The sequence below is a fragment of the Barbus barbus genome (assembly GCF_936440315.1).
Source record: "Barbus barbus genome assembly, chromosome: 29".
Taxonomy (NCBI): domain Eukaryota; kingdom Metazoa; phylum Chordata; class Actinopteri; order Cypriniformes; family Cyprinidae; genus Barbus; species Barbus barbus.
In genome coordinates this window covers 18,159,603-18,173,697 of record NC_136757.1, presented here as the reverse complement: position 1 = coordinate 18,173,697, position 14,095 = coordinate 18,159,603, and positions in this window count along the sequence as shown.

The window sequence follows — 14,095 nt, the reverse complement described above, 5'->3', positions numbered from 1 at the left end:
AAAGCTGCGCATTAGCTTAGAACTTAGCTTAGGAAAAAAAAAAACAGTCACCCTTTTTCTTTTAATCTCTCCCTTTCTTCATTCTTTTTTTGTCCTCTTTTACCTCGGTTTCTTCCCATCCTTCTCTTCCTTTGTTGATCTCTTCAGTTTTCTCTCTGTACATCCACAACATCATTCTGCACTCGTATCCAGTCACGTCTGCGTGAATATAAATTTACGTATGAAATAAACAAGCTATGGAAACAGCAATATAAGACAGCAAAATAAGATGTTAACAAGACATATGTGATTCCTGGTGTGTCATGTGGTTATAATAATGACAGTATGTGTGCAGCACAAAATTTCTCTTCTGTCCCTTATAAGACCTTTTGATTTTCTTGACCTTTGCCCCTTTAGATTGGTGCCGGAACACCCTGCGGCCCGAATTACATCAGAATCAGCTGGTGGGATGAAAAGGAGGAGGGGGTGTGTGTATTTGCGTAGGGAGGGGGTTTATCATTTCACTCTCCCCTTCCCCCTTCACAGGAGGACAATGATGAACCTTCAGCCATCGTCTCCATAACCCTGTCATTTAGAACTGGAGGAGGGAAGGAGGCTGGGGAGAAGCAATCTCTCCTCCTTTCAGTTCCCTCAAAGGGTCACATGACTCATCTCAGCCTTACAACGGCAAGCCTTGCTCTCTAACTGTGGTGATTAATGTCAAGCAGATGTAGTCTCATCCTGGTTCTGAGATGTTTAGTGGGATGCACTTTGACTTTGTGTATGAATTAAAGAGAAGCCTTGAAGACTTCTGTCATCATTTACTCAGCCTGCCATTCCATTCTCAACATACCTGTATGATGTTGTTGTATTGGACCCCACTGACTTGAATATCCTAGTGAAAAATAAATATACTTAAATGTATTTTTAGTATACTTGGCATGAAATACATATTTATGTACTTAATAAAATGCTCTGCAATTGTACTTTAGAATACTAAACTGGTATACTTAAAAGTCTGCTAAAGTGGAACAACTAATTTTGTACTTAATGCACTATAATTGTGCGGAAGTAATGCTGAAGTATAATTAAAGATATTTTCTACTAAAGTGGAACTATTGCAAGTACACTATATTTGGCATTTAAAGACTGATATTATTTAAAGATCATACAATTATAATCAAAAGTGACAAGAAAACACATTTTAGACTTAATATTAAGAAATGTGCATTGTGCACAATACGACAAATAATGTTTAATAATAATGTTTATATCAGCTGATAAATTCTTCAGAATATCTTTCTTTGTGCTCCACAGAAGAAAGTTTGCAACAACATGATAGAATTGTCATTTTGGGTGAACCATGCCATAACTTGAAGTCCGTGCTCCATTCATCATATCCAGTGCCTGGTCTGGTTTGGCTCTTTCACATAAAAATGAATATTTTACCAATCTAAGGGGACCTAAAAGAATGAAAACAGAATGAATGCAGAGAGATTAACAGAATATACGGGCAGTGCTGAATCAGATGAAGCTTAAATGCTGACGACGAACATTAATATTTCTTACTTGATGACTGATGAGAAGTTGATGATCTATTCGCTGCTGCCACCTTAAGTTCGGCCATGGAACTTCACTCACAATGCAGTATGTTTTTGTCTAAAAGCTGCTGAACTAGAAAGATCCAAAGAGTTTATTCTATACATTTACTGTTAAAGGCAACACTTTCAGAAATCTTTTTATTTATTTATTAAAAGGTGTACTAAACCAGTCCATCAGAAAAGCACAGAATGACTCTCCTGTGCTCTATTCTGAACAGTTTACAACATCAACTCAAAATGAAACAAAATCAAACTCCGTTGCATCAGCGGACTTTAAATCAGTGATTTATTCGATTCAGGCCATGAAGGACTCCCAGAATTGCACATTTTATTCAGTACTGGATCAAAATTCGGATAGGCTGTTTTAAATAACAACGAACTGTTGTTTCTAGTTATGCATCTCACACAGTCTTTGTCTCTCTACCTCTGTCTTTCTATGCAGATAAGCCATGAATTCTTAAGCAGTTGTTAAATTGCTTGTACAGGGAGGTGGTCGGTCTGTTTGTCGTCCAAACTGAGGAAGTGGGGGGAGGGAGCGAGCACACGAGTGCACGCAAGCAAACACACACAGACAGCCTCGTGGGACATCAGAGTAGGGTGGGCCAGGGCCTGGGTGCGCAGGCTGGGGGGCAGTGGGGAATGTCAGGACAGGAGAGCCAAGAGGCTGTTGGGAAACGACAGAATGGGCATGGTCACCATGGCAACGCAATTGGCCCAAGCAGTTCGAGGCAAACGGTAACCAAGTAACAGGAAATGAGCAGTGAAAGGGGGAGAAGCAGAGACAGAAGATCGAGAAGGAGGGAGGTCTTCACTAATGGGACAGGCTTGAACTCTTGATGGACAGTGTTGTTAATAGACAAAGCAACATGTTTGCATTTGGGTAAACATGTATGATTACACATCTGTGTGCATCTTAAAGCCATAGCAGCTTCGACCTTCCTGTGTGTGGGTGTGTAGAGGGCACCATATGTGAAGACTGGCTGACTGACAGAGTCTCTGGACTACAGTACCTACAGTTCCTGACACCATTATAACCAACTGTGACAACTATGTCATGGGGTTAGAAGCAGAGAGACAGGGAAAGGTGTAAAGCCCACAGGCAATAAGATAGATAGATAGATAGATAGATAGATAGATAGATAGATAGATAGATAGATAGATAGATAGATAGATAGATAGATAGATAGATAGATAGATAGATAGATAGATAGATAGATAGATAGATAGATAGATAGATAGATAGATAGATAGATAGATAGATAGATAGATAGATAGATAGATAGATAGATAGATAGATAGATAGATAGATAGATAGATGTTTTCAGTGTAAATTATACTTGTTCTTTTTTACTTCCAAAAATTGTACATTTACAGTAACAGTATACTGTAAACTAAGTCCCGCCCCCTTCGTTACTGTTGCCATGCCAGAAAAGCCATGCCACTCTCACATCATGTTCTCAGGCAGTGAAAAATACATAGCAGAGCAAAGACTAACAAAGTGTCGACAGACAAGACCGAGCAGGCTACTTTAGGTATTTTAACAAAATCTCAGCTTTCCAATTTTGTCATTTTTTAAAGAAATTCAAACAATGCATACCATTTTGTGGCTCTTTAACCATGTGTTGTGCCTCAGTTCCAGCAGCTCGTGAACCGATCATCTCTTCCTCTTTACCTGAAATAAACATGAGCATCAGAAGGTATCGTGTTTCATCTGCGAAAAGACGTAATTTTTCAACATTTTTCAAGTTGAGGTCCACCGACGTTAATTTTATGTCTGGTTTGTTTGTCGAACATAAATGGCGGATTCGGCATTATGATTGGTCAGATCGCCTGTCAGTCAAACTCCCTGCAAAGGGTCAGTTTTTACCTACTACAGCATTTTTACATTTAAAATTACACAGTCAGGGTTAGCAGTATTTGTGAAGTATTAAAAACTATTGGATATAGTCAACAAATTATTTTATATTGAAAACATTTATTTTTGTAGTATAAAAAGTAAGATACATGTTTTAAAAAAAACTTACTAAATACAATATATTTCATCCAATTTGTTTAGAAATGTTTCAGAGCTTTTTGAAACTTTCTTAATGCACTTTACTAGTTGAAAACAGTTATTTAAGGATCAACCTTGTCGTCTTGACAACATGCTCATATGGGTTTTAGAGGCAAATATAGTTCTGAACAACCACTCGCTTATGAATCATATTATACAAAGACTTTTGTTAATTAGGACTGACTTCTGTTAATTAGGATGATGCAAACATAAAAAAGGACTCTTTCTTCTGCAGGAGTAACAAGGTAACAAATTTTCCTCACACCATGTCACATAAAATACATGGTAGTTGTCTATTGAAATGTGAACTGCTGGAACCAACAATAAATGAATGAAATGCAACAGACTGTAACATGTTTCATTTCGTCTTGAATAGCAGCATCACTTTACTCATTTAAGACTACAGCAGATTACAAAGATTTGCAGCAGAATTATTGATACATGCATCAGAAATGTAATCCTGCGGTCCTGAAATGATCAGCTATAGACTCACTTCACATCTTCCATCTATTTCTAAAAGTTTAGTTATGTTTGAATTCCATTAAATGTTTGTCTTAGTGTGGAAATGGGCGGACAAGTCTTATCAAGTTTTTGTCTACGCACTCTTTAAGTCATCCCTTGTTCATTTGAACTGTTTTGCAGATCTCACAAAAAAAAATTCTACCAGATTGAAGTTAGCAAGTAATGTTAAAGATATTTAAAATTAGATGACAAGTAATTTTAATTAGGGCAGGGCTCAGGGCTGCCCATCAGAAGGTTGTTGGTTCAAGTCCCACAAACAGTGAGACTTCAGCTTTCACTCGAGACCTTGACCTCACTTAACTTCAGGTTTTTTAACAGGGAATGACCTTGCAACAGGCTATTACAAGTCACTGTGAGAGTCTTTTCTACCTTGCATAAATGTATATTATTCTCTTTGTGCCATAAACTTACTATAATTGGAGTTCATATTGTAGCCTGTGTGTTAAATATACTTTACATACAAAGGTGTAAATCTGTGTATGCCTGTTTGTGTGTGTGTATGCCTGTTTACTTAAGTGAAGCTTCATGTGGAGCAAAGAAGTTGCCATGGCAACTCAAGGTCAGTGCCTTGGCTGTGTGTGTGTGTGTGTGTGTGTGTTTGACTCCTGAGGGTGCAGCAGAGTATCGTGGCCGGAGCACAATAGGGATCCTGGAAGTTATTTAAATTACTGCTGAAATTTTTGATAATGATTTATAGTGATTCATTACTACAACAATAATATTGTTATTATAATTATTAGCCTATTATGATTAAGCTGTTTTGTTGTTGTTGTCATATTTTATCAATTATTATTAATCATTTTAAATAAATGGTTATATGCACTGTTATACACTCATACACTCTTAGTATGAAGAACCTTTTTCCTCCAAGTAACCTTTTGTGCATTAGAAGACCTTTTTCCTCCAAGTAACCTTTTGTGCATTAGAAAGTTTGCATGAATGTTAAAGGTTCTTCAACAAACCATCAAAGCCAAAAAAGAACCTTTATTTTTCAGAGACAACTGAACATCTCGTGAGAAAACGGACGAATAGCTAGCTGCATGTGAAGAAGGCTTTAAAAACAGGTGTTGTAATGACAATACAGGTCCAATAGAGGTCGCTCTATGTATATATCAGGCATTCTATAAATACAGGTGCTGGTCATAAAATTAGAATATCATGAAAAAGTTGATTTATTTCAGTAATACCATTCAAAAAGTGAAACTTGTATATTAGATTCATTCATTACACACAGACTGATATATTTCAAATGTTTATTTCCTTTAATTTTGATGATTATAACTGACAACTAATGAAAGTCCCAAATTCAGTATCTCAGAAAATTAGAATATTGTGAAAATGTTCAATATTGAAGACCCCTGGTGCCACACTCTAATCAGCTAATTAACTCAAAACACCTGCAAAATCCTTCAAATGGTCTCTGTCTAGTTCTGTAGGCTACACAATCATGGGGACGACTGCTGACTTGACAGTTGTCTAAAAGACGACCATTTACAGACCTCAAGGAGGGCAAGACACAAAAGGTCATTGCTAAAGAGGCTGGCTGTTCACAGAGCTCTGTGTCCAAGCACATTAATAGAGAGGCGAAGGGAAGGACAAGATGTGGTAGAAAAAAAGTGTACAAGCAATAGGGATAACTGCACCCTGGAGAGGATTGTGAAACAAACCCCATTCAAAAATGTGGGGGAGATTCACAAAGAGTGGACTGCAGCTGGAGTCAATGCTTCAAGAACCACCACGCACAGACGTATGCAAGACATGGGTTTCAGCTGTCGCATTCCTTGTGTCAAGCCACTCTTGAACAAGAGACAGCGTCAGAAGCGTCTTGACTGGACTGCTGCTGAGTGGTCCAAAGTTATGTTCTTTGATGAAAGTCAATTTTGCATTTCCTTTGGAAATCAAGGTCCCAGAGTCTGGAGGAAGAGAGGAGAGGCACATAATCCACGTTGCTTGAGGACCAGTGTAAAGTTTCCACAGTCATTGATGGTTTGGGGTGCCATGTCATCTGCTGGTGTTGGTCCATTGTGTTTTCTGAGGTCCAAGGTCAACGCAGCCGTCTACCAGGAAGTTTTAGAGCACTTCATGCTTCCTGCTGCTGACCAACTTTATGGAGATGCAGATTTCATTTTCCAACAGGACTTGTCACCTGCACACACTGCCAAAGCTACCAGTACCTGGTTTAAGGACCATGGTATCCCTGTTCTTGATTGGCCAGCAAACTCGCCTGACTTTAACCCCATAGAAAACCTATGGGGTATTGTGAAGAGGAAGATGCAATACGCCAGACCCAACAATTCAGAAGAGCTGAAGGCCACTATCAGAGCAACATGGGCTCTCATAACACCTGAGCAGTGCCACAGACTGATCGACTCCATGCCACGCCGCATTGCTGCAGTAATCCAGGCCAAAGGAGCCCCAACTAAATATTGAGTGCTGTACATGCTCATACTTTTCAGTTGGCCAACATTTCTAAAAATAATTTTTTTTGCATTGGTCTTAATTGATATTCTAATTTTCTGAGATACTGAATTTGGGACTTTCATTAGTTGTCAGTTATAATCATCAAAATTAAAGGAAATAAACATTTGAAATATATCAGTCTGTGTGTAATGAATGAATCTAATATACAAGTTTCACTTTTTGAATAGTATTACTGAAATAAATCAACTTTTTCATGATATTCTAATTTTATGACCAGCACCTGTACATTGTACTTTCGAAGCACATTTTTCTAGCAGGTGGAGTTGCTCTGAGGGGAAGTAACTGGCTACACAATGGCCATGTGTTTGCCACATGGTTTTAGAGAACAAATAAATGTCTGTCTTTGGATTTCAAATGATGAAACAGTACAAGGTCAAAAAAAAAAAAATAGACAACACTTTTTCTTTAAAGAGGCTCTCAGTATGTCACTGTAATCAATACTCTAAACCACAGGTGTCAAACTTAGTTCCTAGAGGGCCACAGCCCTGCAGAGTTTAGATTCAACCCTATACACACCTGATCCAGCTAATCAAGTCCATCCGGCTTATTTGAAAACTACATTTGTGCGTTGTAAATAAACTCTGCAGGGCTGCAGCCCTCCAGGAACTAAGTCTGACACCCCTGCTCTAAACCTTATGGTGACCCCATTGAAGAATAACACAATGACCTCAAAGCCAAATTGTATTTATGACCCGTTTGGCCCCAACTTACACCCTCCCACATGAACCAACTCACTCATGTCTGCTATAACTAGAAGCTGCACTAGTGAAAAATGCATGTATAAACACTCATGGTGTCAGAAATCAACTTTATGCAAACTGGAACATTTTTTGTTCTATTTTGTGGCATAATTGGATAATGTCTGACACAGCACCCTCATATACATAAATGTTAGGTTAAAAAATAAAATTTTAAATCCCACAAATAAATTTAATAAATTAAAGATATACACAAAATTATTTGGTCACCTTTTAGATTTTATACACGTCCAGAGCAGTTTACGACACTTCTAGCTTCATTACACACTTTGCAATTCCTTCCCTCATCCCTGTCAGTCAAATTCAAAATCAATCAAGGTGATTGGCTAGAAAAGTCCAACAGTGAGGAGACACAAACACAGCCAGCGCTCATGCTGTGGCTGTGTCTGATTGGCTGTGACAAGTGCAGCGTGACCCCCTGTGGTGGCTGTGAGTTCCCTTTTCCTGGGAGCTTGTGATGAGTTTGATCTCACCTGTCAGGACCTGACCTCTAGTATTATTTTCTGTCTTTTCCCTGTCTCAGTTGCTTACCGCTCTCATTCATCGTCCTTAGTCTCTCTTGCAGGGATTTTATCCCAACTTCTCCCTTTAAAAACTCACACAATTGCCAAAAGAACATACACTTTCTCAGCTTCAAAGCCTAACACTGCTCAATACTACCCAAGTCAAGTCGATATTATTTGTATAGCGCTTTTAACAATACAAATTGTGTCAAAGCTGCTTTACATTGGATTGCTGGGTGGCTTTATATCAGCTTTACAGTATTTAGACGGGGAAATAGTTTGTCGAAATAGTGTCATTCTCCTCTGGCCAGACAAAATCAGCAGTTTAAATCTAGGCTAAAGCAGAATCAGATTGTGCAAAGGACTCATCTAGTTCCTGTGGTCTTGTCCTGATGGTCGTCTTGGAGACAGGGTCTTCACTGGGGATCAGTTTCTGGGGCTCATCTAGGTGTCCTGGCTGTAGAGGTCATCTCTAGGTGCTGATCCACCATCTGATCTGGATATGGGTGGCTACGGTAACCTCGGAATAAAAAAGAAACAGGCTAATATTAGCGTAGATGCCATCCTTCTAACAATGTAACAAGTACATCAGGTGTTTTGGGAAGTGTTTCCGGTTCCGGTTGACCTAATTAATGCAGCCTAACAATCCTTTAACGGATTTGAATTATAGAAATGCGATAGTGTATTATGTGTAAACCAGGTTAAAGAGATGGGTCTTTAATCTAGATTTAAACTGACAGAGTGTGTCTGCTTCCCGAACAGTGTTAGGTAGATTGTTCCAGAGTTTGGGCGCTAAATAGGAAAACGATCTCCTGCCCGCAGTTGATTTTGATATTCTAGGTATTATCAAACAGCCAGAGTTTTGAGATCGCAGCAGACGTGAAGAACTATAATGCGATAAGAGCTCACTCAAATATTGAGGTGCCAAACCATTCAGGGCTTTATAGGTAATTAGCAAGATCTTAAAATCTATATGATGTTTGATAGGGAGCCAGTGCAGTGTTAACAGAACCGGGCTAATATGGTCATACTTCCTGGTTCTAATTTTGAACCAGCTGGAGTTTGTTTATTAAACTTGCAGAGCAACCACCCAATAAAGCATTACAATAATCTAGCCTCAAAGTCATGAATGCATTAATTAGTTTCTGCATTTGACATTGAGAGCATAGGTCGTAATTTAGATATATTTTTAAGATGGAAAAATGCAGTTTTACAAATGCTAGAAACATGTTTTTCGAAGGAAAGATTGCTATCAAACAGTACGCCTAGGTTCCTAACTGATGACGAAGAACTTACAGAGCAGCCATCAAGTATTAGACAGTGATCTAGGTTATTACATGCAAAAGTTTTTGGTCCAGTATTTAACACCTCTGTTTTTTCAGAATTTAGCAGTAAGAATTTGCTAGTCATCCAGTTTTTGATATCAACTATACATTCCGTTAGTTTTGCAAATTGGTAAGTTTCATCAGGTCGCGAAGAAATATAGAGCTGGGTTTCATCAGCATAACAGTGAAACACCATGTTTCCTAATGATATCTCCCAAAAGCGTGAAAAGGGGCCAAGTACCCACAGTACAAGAAGTTGTAAGACTCATTAAGAAGAGTTTAACTGCTTATCCAATTGGTCATGTATATTTGCATTGCAGCATTGACCAACAGAAAGTTGCTTGGTTAGAAAGTGACTTCTGTGTATCTATGCTCAATACATCGCAACATTATTGACAATAAACAGTGGACCTTTTTTTTTTTTTTGCCTGTGAAATTTCACTTATGTGACTGAAATCAACAAAACCCAGTCAGCAGATATTTCTTCAAGCAAATCTTCTTTCCTGAAGTAGGTTATAGAACCACACTCAATCTTTCCTGTCACTCACAGGGTGTTGCTTCTTGATAACACAAAGCCTACCTTGACCCCTCTGACCCTGCTGTGGTCTAGACCAGGCTCGACTAGCAAGGAGTAAGATAGGATTTGTCATTTCCATAGCTAGGTCAGTGTTGTGATGAGCTGTCTGAGATCTTAGGTTCATTTATGAGAGTGGAGCATTCCTGTTAGAAAGCACTTACGGTTTGCTGCTATTTTTAAAGCAATTGAATCTGTATTGTACTGCGCTGTGAGATGCTCCATCTAAAAATAAAAAAATAATTTCAAGAAAGTGTTGTAAGTGTATATTAACATAATATGAAATATATGTACTTCAAAAAATATTGTCACTCCACTAATTAAAATGAACTACATAATAAAAAAACAAAAACAAAAAACTTTGTAAATCACCAAAAAAAGAAAAAACAACCTAAAGGACAGTAACCATGTCAGAGGACCTAGCTACACACTTTCGAAGGCAGAATTCTTGTCATTTCAAACTTGTATTACTTTCTTTTTTTCATAGAGTTCAAGTGGAGATTTTGTGAAGATACTTTTAATGCAATTACAATAAACAAACTAAAGCGTAACCTAAAAAAACAACTAAACCTTTCATATGATGTGCACTTGGTGTTGACAAACTTGACATCTGCACTAGTCCTCATCATTCATGAGAGAAGCACAATGTCTGATTCCTGAATGAATCATTCTTTTAAACCAAATCATTATAATGAATCTAGTTAAAAAAAAAATAAAAAAAAAACTAGTTTCCTTTTGGTGCTTTAAATGTATTGCAAGAGAAAACCAGTCTTCAGAATATTTCCTTGTGTGTTCTACAGATAAAAGTCATACAGGTTGGAGAAACGTGAGGGTGAGTAAATGACGACAACTTTCATTTCACTATTGCTTTAAAATGAAAGACCCAGGTATTCATTTCTTAACAAATTGGTTCTTCACAAACACAACTACAAATAATTACAAGAGAAACAGTACGCTCAAACATACGTTAAATCGCCATTTTCTCTGGCGTGCCAAGAGACATTGTGAAATATGCATTAGACAGATTTATGTGTGGGTTTACGGTATGTCATAGTGAAACCGTTATTTTCAGTTTCAAACAGCACACATCTGGAGGGGACAGGAAGGAGAGAAGATAAAGACCACTGTTGTTTTGTCAGGCAGCAAGCATGATAGGGATCGCTGACTACCTCTTTCACTTCTGATAAGGAACTCACTTCAGTTTATGTTTCCGTATTCCACTGGACAGTCAACGTCACTAATTTAACAAACATTAAAACACAGCCTATGTTGCTTCTACATCCTGTTCTCTCTTGTAATAAGCTTTTTCAATTAGCTCATTTCCAATCTGTTGTTTTACCATGAGGGTTATAGTCTCTAAAGCATTTTCAAAACCCTCTGACAATTTCTTATTACAATTCCTATCTTACAATGTATTTCACACCTCAGCTGTAATCACTAAACAGAACTGCAAAAATAGTCAAACAGGTTTCCCAAACTCTACCATTGGTTAGAAAGGCAGATAGCCTCACCCCAAACTCAGTGTTGATTGTGTCAATATTGCTCTTTTAGGCTGGTTGTAATGCTTAGAGTAATGTTTTGACACTGCCACAAAGATTCATTGGAAAATTGGACAAGTATAGCTCTGTTGGGATAAGACACAATTACACAAAACAGCTTCAAAAATGTATTTGTGAAAGAAAAAGTAAACAAAGACGAAGATTGAATGAAAGAAAAGGTGAAAGAGAATAAAAACAATTAATGGTGTCATGGGTGGAGGCTGCTCACCTGTCCTGTTTGTCCAGCTGCTTTGCCTTTAAACAAATTACCCATGCATGTTAAAACAAACATACTATTGCCTTTTAAAGGGATTGTCTCCAAACCAAACTCTATCAAATTGGGTAGGTCTTAACTACTTTTCTCACTTTTTTGTTTTGAAATTTACATATTTTAATTATTAACATGCTAGTGAATTTCTGTTAAACAAAGGGATGTTTTACTTTTATCACTTCTGAAACATTTAGGCCATTTCTCTTCAAGCGCCAATATATTTTTATTTACATTATTATTATTATAAAAAGCAGTTTGCAGGAAACTGTCTCCCAGAATAAGAACGGAAAACACTAATCATGTGTTGAAGTGTAGCTGAATATGAACAGCTTGGTCACAAACAGTGGACTAAATTAAGATTTACAAACTTACATGATCGCCTTGCTTTTATTTAGCAAATATGGAAGCAAATTGTCTTAGTGTGTTTGCATGAGGAAGGTCTTTGACCGAAACGTTGCCACTTTTAATAAAAAACAAACAAATTAACAGTGTGCATATATTTTTTCGAATTTCTTAAAGTATACAAAACCACACGTTCTGCAGAAGAACCAATTCAAATTGCCCCGCCATTTTAGGCGGTGAAAAAAGCACCTTTCCCGAAGCTTTTTCTGGCGCCATATGAACACGCGGTCAACCCAGGGCGCGCCGCCCGCCATTTCAGTCACTATATCCTTGTTCGACATTGGAGCCATTCGTGACGTTATTTAAACACTTTAACCGTAAGCTTTATGAGCGTTTGACAATAAAAAAACAAAGCAATTAATCAAATGGATGTTTGATCACTGATGCTACTGATATACTCAATAACCCAAAATTTACGAATGTAAATACATTTAATTATTTAACTACCGGTCACGTGGCTTTCGTTTGCGATCAATCTATGCATCACGTCCTGTGTTACTATTGAGAGTTCATTAATAAGTTAAAGTAAAAAGTGAATCATTGGCTGCGTTCGAAATCGCATACTACTTGTGTAGGTAGGCTACTACATTTGAATTCAAACGTACTTTTCGACCGTTAAAAAAGTACGTTCTATATAGTATGAATGAGGGTAGTATGAATGGAATTCGGACGTACTACATCCGCCATGTTCATGAAGTCATCTAATCGATTTACAACGTTTAAACTTTAATAAGTCAGCCGTTTACTTTGATTATTTTAAACAAGTGCAATTAACCACAATAAACAACGTTTGTCCCTGAGGTACTTGCACTTGAAAACAGCCGCGTAGCCGCTTCCGCCATTTTTCGAATATGACGCCTCCTCTCGCGTGGCCTCATGGGATAGTAGAGTGTCCATCGTATGCCTACTACAGAATTCGGGCCGAAGTAGTAGGTCATCCGGGTACTTCTCGCCTACTGTTTATCGAATACTATGAATTCGGACATACTACTCGCCTCGCATACTGTTTTTCGCATATTATATAGTAGGGAAGTATGCGATTTCGGCCGCAGCCATTATGTTCTGCGTTAAAAAAAAGTCGTCCAAATGAACATGGTATATGCTACCCAAAAAGTATTTGTATAACTTTGTGTTATTTATTTACTTATTTTAATTATTTCACGTATGATTTAATCGAAATGTTCGAAATAGGGTTTATGTGTTTTTAACAGAACACCATGTTTAAAATAACTGATATGGATATTTTTAAACTGTGATAAAGATTTCCCGTTCTTGGCTTTAGAGTCATCGCTAATAGTTACGAATTAAACAACTGGACACACGTTACGTCAGTTCAGACTTATTTCACATCTGTATCTTGATGTGAAAATACCGTTGTCACTGAAAAACAACACGCTATTTCGTACGTGAGAAATCTTAGCTAGCTAATGCAGTATAGGACCTCCTACTTTGGATTGTACAGGCCAATCCTTGTAGCACAATGCATATGTTGGGGGAAGGCACTGGGGTAGATTGAGGATTACATTGTAGACTGGGGAGTAGCGAGGTCTCCGGGACCAAGGTACAAATAAGGTAGGACGTATTTGATGTTTTTAAAAGCACGTTTCGATTTGTCATATTTTGTGAAGAGATACGATTATACTGAAACAGAAACCATTCTTATGTTTCACGGTCCCATAGTTTCGCTGTGTCTGAGTGACCATTACAGCTACACAAAGGCATACTAACAAAGGCTACCCGTCTTAATAAAATGAGAGCACTGTTAAGGTTTATAAATAAAAAAGGGTTTACTGAATTGTCGTTATTGGCAAACATGTTTTGTACTGCATGTTAGCCGATTACATCTGGGTTAAGGGACTTGCAAAGTTAAAATCACACAAATGAAATGACATTTCAGGTTCTTTAGCGTTAATCCAATTGTTTTGAAAAGGTCCAAAAAACAGCAAGGGTCACTGACAAGATTATAAAATAATCGCATGCTATACAATTCGATTGTCACCCCACCAATTAATCAACCGCTAAATATCTAAATGCATGCCACCGAGTTGTTTCTTATGCATGTTTATTTCATTACTTTCATTATAATAC